The sequence below is a fragment of the Pectinophora gossypiella genome, chromosome 23 (genome assembly GCF_024362695.1).
Source record: "Pectinophora gossypiella chromosome 23, ilPecGoss1.1, whole genome shotgun sequence".
Taxonomy (NCBI): Eukaryota; Metazoa; Arthropoda; class Insecta; order Lepidoptera; family Gelechiidae; genus Pectinophora; species Pectinophora gossypiella.
The window spans coordinates 8008045-8016641 of NC_065426.1; the positions used below are offsets into that span (position 1 = coordinate 8008045).

General features: G+C 38.8%; 1 protein-coding gene across 2 annotated transcripts in view; it reads right to left on the bottom strand.

The window, feature by feature from the left end:
* LOC126377543 (uncharacterized) overlaps window positions 1-8597 on the bottom strand; it is a 394831-nt gene that overhangs the window by 252999 nt on the left and 133235 nt on the right. The window lies entirely within an intron of this gene.

Sequence of the window (8597 nt, forward strand, 5' to 3'; positions counted from 1 at the left end):
CATCTGTATATTTTTTGGGCAACAAAGCCTAGAAAGTCCCATTGATAATAAATCTTTGAATATAAAAGTTATAATTATACTGATACACACAAAATGTTTGCAAAACAGCGCCCTCTGTCGTAGAATATTGTTAACTTAATGTAAGAGTTCTGTTCTAAGTTCCGCTACTCCATGGTAGATGGCGCTGTTTGCTATTTGTAGTTGAATAAAAACTTTAGAAGTGCCAGTTATTTCATTTGTGATGCTTGTTGCGGGAATGCATCAATAACGGATAGGTGACCGTTTAGTTTACTGCCTTTTCAGTCTCCTCTGTGTTTAAAGAGCAGGTACCTATATAAATCAATTGAATACGACGCAGGTGTTGGCTAAATTTTAAGACAAGCAAGAGCGACGCAGTGAAAGATGTGTTGGCTATATAGGTACCTACCTTTATAATAATAAGAACAAATCAATTTATTGCACACAAATTTACAGGATATTTACAGGATTAACTTATTCTAAGGTGGGCAACGGCAGCCTTATCGCTTAAGGGGGCTTTATATTGTTGATGAAGAGACTGATTCACTTCTTCCTTTTTAATGCGATCAGCTAAGGACAGGAACAGCTTACCCCAGTCTTTGCTTTCTATTTTTTGGCAACTTATTGCAGATTTGCCATTTTAATATTGGAGTTTTCAGTGTATAGGCATACGCTGGGTAAGCGTGTCTCACCCCATCATAGTCACATACCCACAAAGGAGATTGTGGTCACGCGGACCTGTTGTACCTATATTATTAAACTGTTGACATAAAAGTAAGAAATAAACAGCCTATAGGTACGTCCCGCTGCTGGGAACAGACATCCCCTCAATCACAGATCATATAATACTAACGTCCTCAATCAACCGGAGGGGGTATCGAGCATACTCCACCACGCTGCTCCACTGCAGGTTAGGATGTTTTTTATGGCTAATAGCCAAGACCAACGGCTAAAAACAACACAACGGCTATTAAGCTGTTGATAACCTGAAAATAAATGAAAAATATCTTTAACACACACATTTACAGGATATATACAAGGAAAACCTTAAAATAGATGAGTAAAGACTCCTTATAATCACGAAGCTTTGGAGAATTTTAGCGCAAATATATCTTTTTCATTAACTAGGTAGCTAGGTGGTTTATTTTGATATTGACAGTAAATATGAACATGATGATGAAGGGATAGAAATCAGAATCATTTATTCAACATAATTATCATGTATAAACTTGTTGAAGGTCAATGTAACATTTTTGGATTTACGTCATTTCGCAAGGTGTTATGGCTGAGGAGAAGAAATGACAAGAAACTGTAACAGCAACACATCTTTAAAATCAATGAGGGTACATTACAAGTTATTTAATAACTAGAGAAACACATTCAATACCAGACATTTTTATCATTTAGGTAATCATTAATCTTATAATAAGCTTTTTTACATAAAGTAAGCTTCACGTGAGCTTACTATTATATATATTATAGGTGTATGATCTCGGTCATAGGATGGGTGACCACAAAAAAAAAGGTTTCATCTCGACCTCCTCCGTGCTTCGGAAGGCACGTTAAGCCGTTGGTTCTGGTTACATTAGCAGTCGTTAATAACCATCAATCCGCACTGGGCCCGCGTGATGGTTTTAAGGCCCGATCTCCCTATCCATCCATAAGGAAGGCCCGTGCCCCAGCAGTGGGGGCGTTAATGGGCTGATGATGATGATGGTGAGGTGTATCTATGTATACATAATAAATCATCACCATCTTCTCCCTCCGTCCCTAATCTCAAGATTTGTCAGGTCAGGTTTTTTACAGACGCGCCTGCCTGTCTGACCTTCCAAACTGCGAAGGGAAACCAGCCCAATACAGGTTAGGTCACATCCGAAACGCATTTCTCGAGAATGTGGGTTTCCTCACAATGTTTTCCTTCACCGCTGAGCACGTAATAGTCATTTATGATCTAAACATGAATGCGAAAACGGTTTCGAAAATCTATGTTTTGCGTCCGCATTGGATTCAAACCTGCGACTTCACAGTGAGGGTCAAGCGTTCTTTCAACTGCGCTACCACGATACTTGCCTTTTCCAAGGATTTTACCTATAAATAATAAATAGGTAGTTATTGTACAGTCATGAGCAATATAATGTACCCACTTTAGGACTCTGTCGCACTAACATATTTGACATTTAGTGAGACTTACAGTTCAATTTGTCAAAAAAGTAAATGTGACATGGTACCAAAGTGTATACATATTAATGTTCGTGACCGTACCTACCTAACTTAGTCTAGTGTATATTATAATATAACAACCTTCGTAGTCCAGTGGCTAAGCGTTGTGCTCACGATCCGGAGGTCCCGGGTTCCAATCCCGGCGGGGACACGTCACAAAAATCACTTTGTAAACCCCGGTTTTGTTAGGACATTGCAGGCTGATCACCTGATTGTCCGAAAGTAAGATGATCCGTGCTTCGGAAGGCACGTTAAACCGTTGGTCCCGGTTACTACCATGTCAGGAGCCTTTTGGCGGCTCAGTAGTAACCCTGACACCAGGGTTGATGAGATTGGTAATCCACCTTACAACCCACACGATAGAAGAAGTAGAGTAAAAATGTATTTTTTTCTATTTTTTTTATTTTTATGTAAAAATAATACCCTTAATGAAAATAACTATTTTTATAGGTAATAACCGATTACCAGTCAATTGTTGGTGTCTCTCAAGACAGAGGTACCCACATGACGTCACAGCCAGACTGATAAGCAGCATGGAAACATTCTAAGTTCGACCCAGACTACGTATGGAACAAAAACCTATACAAGTATATAGGAGAATACGAAAGTTACTGTTATCTTGGCATATCCTCTCCAGCCAGGACGCCCATAAAGTAAACAATTTATTATCTCTTCTCCCACGAACAACGGTACTCGGTACTTCATGCGCGCGTATCTCCCCCCTTGGTGCTATTGTTACGAAGTTCCCATCAAGTACAGAATTCAAGGTGCATATTATTTCCATCTCTGGCGTCGATTTCTAACCTCAATAACTCCTAAAATACTAAGTTGATTGAGAACATTTTTACACAGCCGCATTCTATAAAAAAAGCTGAATTTTTCAGTATAGAAAACTTTGTTGTAAGTGTACGCTTTTGTACGGTAAAAGGGTAGAAGAAATAAATTCCTTATCTCTCTGGCTTGGATTTTAAATGCGCTACTTTATGGGCATGCGCGCCTATCGTGAACGGAGTTACGTTGTATGGCAAGTGGGCGGGAGAAACTCGGTACTTGGCGGGTCTCGGAGCAACCCTTCGTCTTATTCTCCGTCCTTGTCTTGCACGACAGTCGACTATACTCCTCTACGGATTAGGCATGCGATCCACGTCAGAGAAAGTAATATAGTACTTACCGCAATAGAAATAAGTAAGTATACTAATTCTATTATTGTTCTATTATTGTTCTATTATTGTTGTTATTGTTGTTTGTTATTATTGTTGTTATTCTATTATTGTTGTACTAATTCTATTTCTCTTTTGTTTTGTTTTTTGTTTTTTCCTGTTTGTGCAATAAAGTATTTGTTATGTTATGTTATGTATACTTACATTATTGTAACAAATACATTTACGAATATATAAGGCGTCCCGTAATCATGCTTGCCCCCTATTACACATAAACAACCTATAAACGTCCCACTGCTGGGCAGAGGCCTCCCCTCAACCAAGCGGAGGGGGTATAAAACATACTCTACCACGCTGCTCCACTGCGGGTTCTTCGGAGGGCACGTTAACACGTTGGCGTGCGGTACCGGCTATAACCGTTAATTTGGACTCACAAAATAGCACGGTACGGTCTCTTCCGCAAATAGTTGTAGTTCTTATAATCATTGCTACGGTCACTGCAGCCCAGTTTCGATACAATAATCACTTAGGCCACGCCCACTTCTTTTTTACACACAGACCCTTTTGTTGCTACTGTCACAATTGAGTAAAATATTTTAAGTTTCTTTGAGCCATAACTCACACATATGCAGTCTACTCACACATCCACACTACGGTTATGACAGTAATAGGTGTATGCAATTTTGTTCGCCATAATTCGGCTGAAGCTGTACTGAATCTTAGATTGGAGAGATGAGTTTCTCAACCGTGTAAATACGGCCATGACAGCACTGCGGTTGAAGCCGTACTTTGATTCACCTGGATCCTATATTATGCTAGGTAGACACAGTACGGTTATTGCGACTACGGTTTTAGATGTACTGATCCTAAGCAAATATTTTTTCTATATTACCTACCCTCATCAGTACGGTATATGCAGATTACTGTCATAGATGTTACTATCGTTATGTAGTATTTTGATTTCTCATAAATTTAACAGTACGGGATCGATAATTGCTACTGCTAATTTCCGAAAAAGTACCGCGCGCCAACGTGTGCGGGGATCAACGTCTTAACGTACCCTCCGAATCACAGAAACATCTTACTTTCTCGGACAATCAGGTGATTCAAGCTTGCGAAATTCTTAACAAACAAAGGACAGTCTCACAAGGCGGATGACAGGATTCCTAGTACGGCTTTGAAATAGACTACTCTGGGCGCCATTCCACTCGCGTCAGACAGAGTACTGCGGGGCGGAAGGCATGAGGAAAACCACTGCACTATTTTTCCTAAAAAGTAGCATGGAGAATGCTACACCGACAAGAGCGAGGCTCTTAAATTAGTGATGTGATGAATTTAAAAAAAAATAACGAATAAATGAATACCCCGGGGGAAAAAATAGGCATCTCGCTGATATGCAACCCGTTTGACGTGTGCTGTCATCTTAATTCTGCCTAGTAATATAAAATTTGAGAGGCTTTTTTTTAATTTTTTGAATAAAACATGTTCCATAAATTTTATTCTATTAGCCGTCCCTTTCCTTTTCGGTGGATAAGAAAATGACAAGGGGGGTTAAAATGGCCACATCGAAGCGATTCATCTAAGAAAGCAATATTGCAATTTGACATTTGCGCATATAAAAGTAAGTGCGCAATGCAAACAACTGTCTAATACCAATTGTTTCGTATTCGCATTCCTTATTCGAATTTTAAATTTTCCCGCTATTCTAGTAAGTAGGTTTTCATACGCAGCAATCTGGACCACTGATTTATTGTTGGAATGTCACCCAATCGCAGAGTGTCTGGTATGCGACACTCATACGCTCCGTCCAATCACAAGCCGTGTCTGGCTTGCTACACGGCGGTGACGAAATCGACGTCATTGAGAACGACTGAGGCTTTATGGGTCGAAAGATCTGCTCCGAAGCAAAAATCGAATTTATTTAAAAATCCTTAAATATCTTGACGCCGCGAGTGTTACGAATCATCAATGACTGTTTATATAAAGGTGTGGTGTATTTTCACGTGTAAATAACGTAATTGATTCAATCCTCGACTCCTGCTTGTGAGGCACGTGCCCGCCTGGATCCCGCAGCCGAGCTGATGAACGCAGACGCTGGATCGGAGACGTACATATGCTGATCGGGTAAGTTCCCAATATTTCAGTGATTCCCAGACGCTGCAGCCTCTTTACAAAACGTAGCTGCCCCCAAATGTGTATCGACCACGTTGCTGCACACCAATATTGCTTTCTTAGATGAATTGCTTCAATGTGGCCATTTTAATCCCAAGTTATGTACTGGAATCAGCACCCGAATACTAAGCATTTTATTTCATTTTATATAAACATTTTATTTAAATGAAATCATTTTTATTAATAATATTAATTTTATTTTATTTATTAGGACATTAATAATTTTAATTTTATTTGATTTTATATAATTTAATGTTATTTTAAAAATGGAATCTAATCTAATGTATTTATAATTATAGATATTAATCTGAAATAAATAATTTGAAATGAATCGAATTGAATAAGCGCGATAAAATTCCAAGTCTCTGAGTATCACACTATCGCTTGCAGTGTGTCGTGGCGTTAAGCTGTGCCGTGCCGTACTTACGTACTTATAGCGCGAATGTACTTTTGCCCACTTTGAAATATCTCGCCCCCCAAGGAGATGGTCGCTACTCGCACATTTCACTTTCAATTTACCATTTTTTTTATACTTAAAACAACGCGTAACATAAGGTCACGAGTACATCCCAATTGGTATAGTCAGAGGGAGGTACCTACATCGCAAGATGAACTAAGTACCCACACTTCACCGAGCTTTCTGTTAGACCAAAGTGATTGGCGGTGAGCCGTACCAACGTCTATATATGTATATATATAGTTTTTTTTTATAAATAATAATATTATATTGTATAAAAAAGTTATTAAGATCTGGATCTTATGTTGTCCGAATAAATAATTCTTGAATGAAGGTCCACACTTGATAGTTTGGAAAAAGGTACCCGCGAGAGCTTGCTGAGTCGCAAACGTTTATTTGAATACAATAATAATTGCCAACGTAAGTATAACCCATCCAAATTAAATGAAAATCTTGCGACAATGACGATAGGTGCCAACGAGGCGTCTCAAATTATCCGAGTTATACGTACTTTGTCGAGTGCATAATAAATGTTATGTACTTTCTTTTTCGGCGGATAAGAAAATGATTAATGACAGTTATAACTTCAAATACTTACTACTACTACTACTATACTGGTGTTTAGTGGAATCAGCACCGTTTTGGCTCATCAATTGGCACTACTTTCAACTTCTTCGATTAACATTACGTTTTTGGGATTTTTTAGCATTGTTCTTTATTATATTAATTATTAATACTGTATATTTATTTAAATATATTACATTTTTTATTAGCCACTTTCTCCTGGTACCATGTCGGTCTAGAATCGGGAGCTTTTTCCCCCAAGCCCGTCCGTTCGCAGGGAAAACAAAAAAAACTGGATTTATATATTTTTTTTATTATTTTATTTATTTCCCTTAAATTTTTGCATATCGCCAGTGTCTGCCAATTGTTTTTATTTCATGCCACACTTTCGAATTTTATTTTTAAACCGATGTTTTATCGAGTCAGAGATTGGCAGCTTTAACATACATAAAAACACGACGATAGTTCCTACTGGGGTAGACAGAGCTACCACTAGAGAGCTATCCACAAGTGTACCTACTATTTACATATTAACAATAACGGCCTCCTTGGTCCAGTGTGGTTTGGGCGTTGGGCTCACGATCCGGAGGTCCCGAGTTCAAATCCCGGTGGGGACACATCACGAAAATCATTTTGTGATCCCTAGTTTGGTTAGATCACCTGATTGTCCAAAGGTAAGATGATCCGTGCTAGGAAGGCACGATAAGCCTTTGGTTCCGGTCACAACTTACGGATGTAAGTACGTAGTCGTTACATGAGTCATGTCAGGGGCCGGGGCGGCTCAATAACTCTGACACCAGGGTTGATGGGGTTGGTAATCGACCTCACAACCCACACGATAGAAGAAGATCCTATTATCCTTCATCTGCTCTACGTGTCCAAACCAACCAACGATCCACTGATGAAAGTATTATATTTTCAAAATCTATATTAAGTATATATATAATATTTACTATTATTTGTATGTCGTTTCCATATCTCGGGCCTGTAGAGTCACGGACTTTTGGAAGGCGTGCGTGGGGCCGAAGCCAACACAACTATTATTATTAATAGCCCTCAATGTCCCACTGCAGGGCAAAGGCCTCTCTTCCCATATATAATATAACTTATTTAAAGTCTATACTATCTATATTATAATCTATAATAAGTACTACAACCATCTATGGTTGGTTGGCTCTAGCAACACGGACTTCTGCGGACCGAAGGGCAGTAGCCATAGCGTTAGTTGCCAATACAAAATTTTCAAATAGAAGAAGACATCTCTGCATACCTCTTGACAAGCGTGATAACATATTTTATGTTATGTGATCAATCAACAAGTACTGTGCTGTCTACATACGGGCTTTTCCTTCATGGGAATGGTGTGCTCACATTCCCGCTATGTGCGAGGATCTTTTCCAATAAGATTGGCTATTCAGGGTGTAAGTGACATCGTAACGAAAACTTTGAGGTATGATTCAGACCATGATTCTGAGTTAATACTACCATAATTGGGGTATTTATTTTCATGGGATAATAAACAATTATACATGATAATATATTAACAATAGGTGTAGGATTTTTTCACATAAGTACATGTACAATCAACCACATTATCCACGTATTAAGTAAGGGGTAGTCAGAGATAAATTCATTGCAAGATGAACAGAGTACCCACGCCGCGCGTATAAGTAGGCTCTTAACTTAATCTCTATGACCTAACGGAAAAAAGTGTTTTTTTTAATTAATAAATTAAACAATTATTACATACCCTAGGCCAGACTGTCTTGCAAAGTGATTCTCGATAGTGCCCTCACCGGGAATCGAACCCATAACGTCAGGATCGTGAGCCGAACACTCTGTCCACCGAGCTTTAATAAGTACCCTCCCTCTACCCTGTCGGCCATTTTTCATTCTGCTCATTACTTGCAACCCTTTGCTTTTCCAAGGTATTGTAGCGACAGCAGAAAAGATATTTATATATTTTATTATAACAAAAAAATAACTATACTTCCAACGAGGGACTT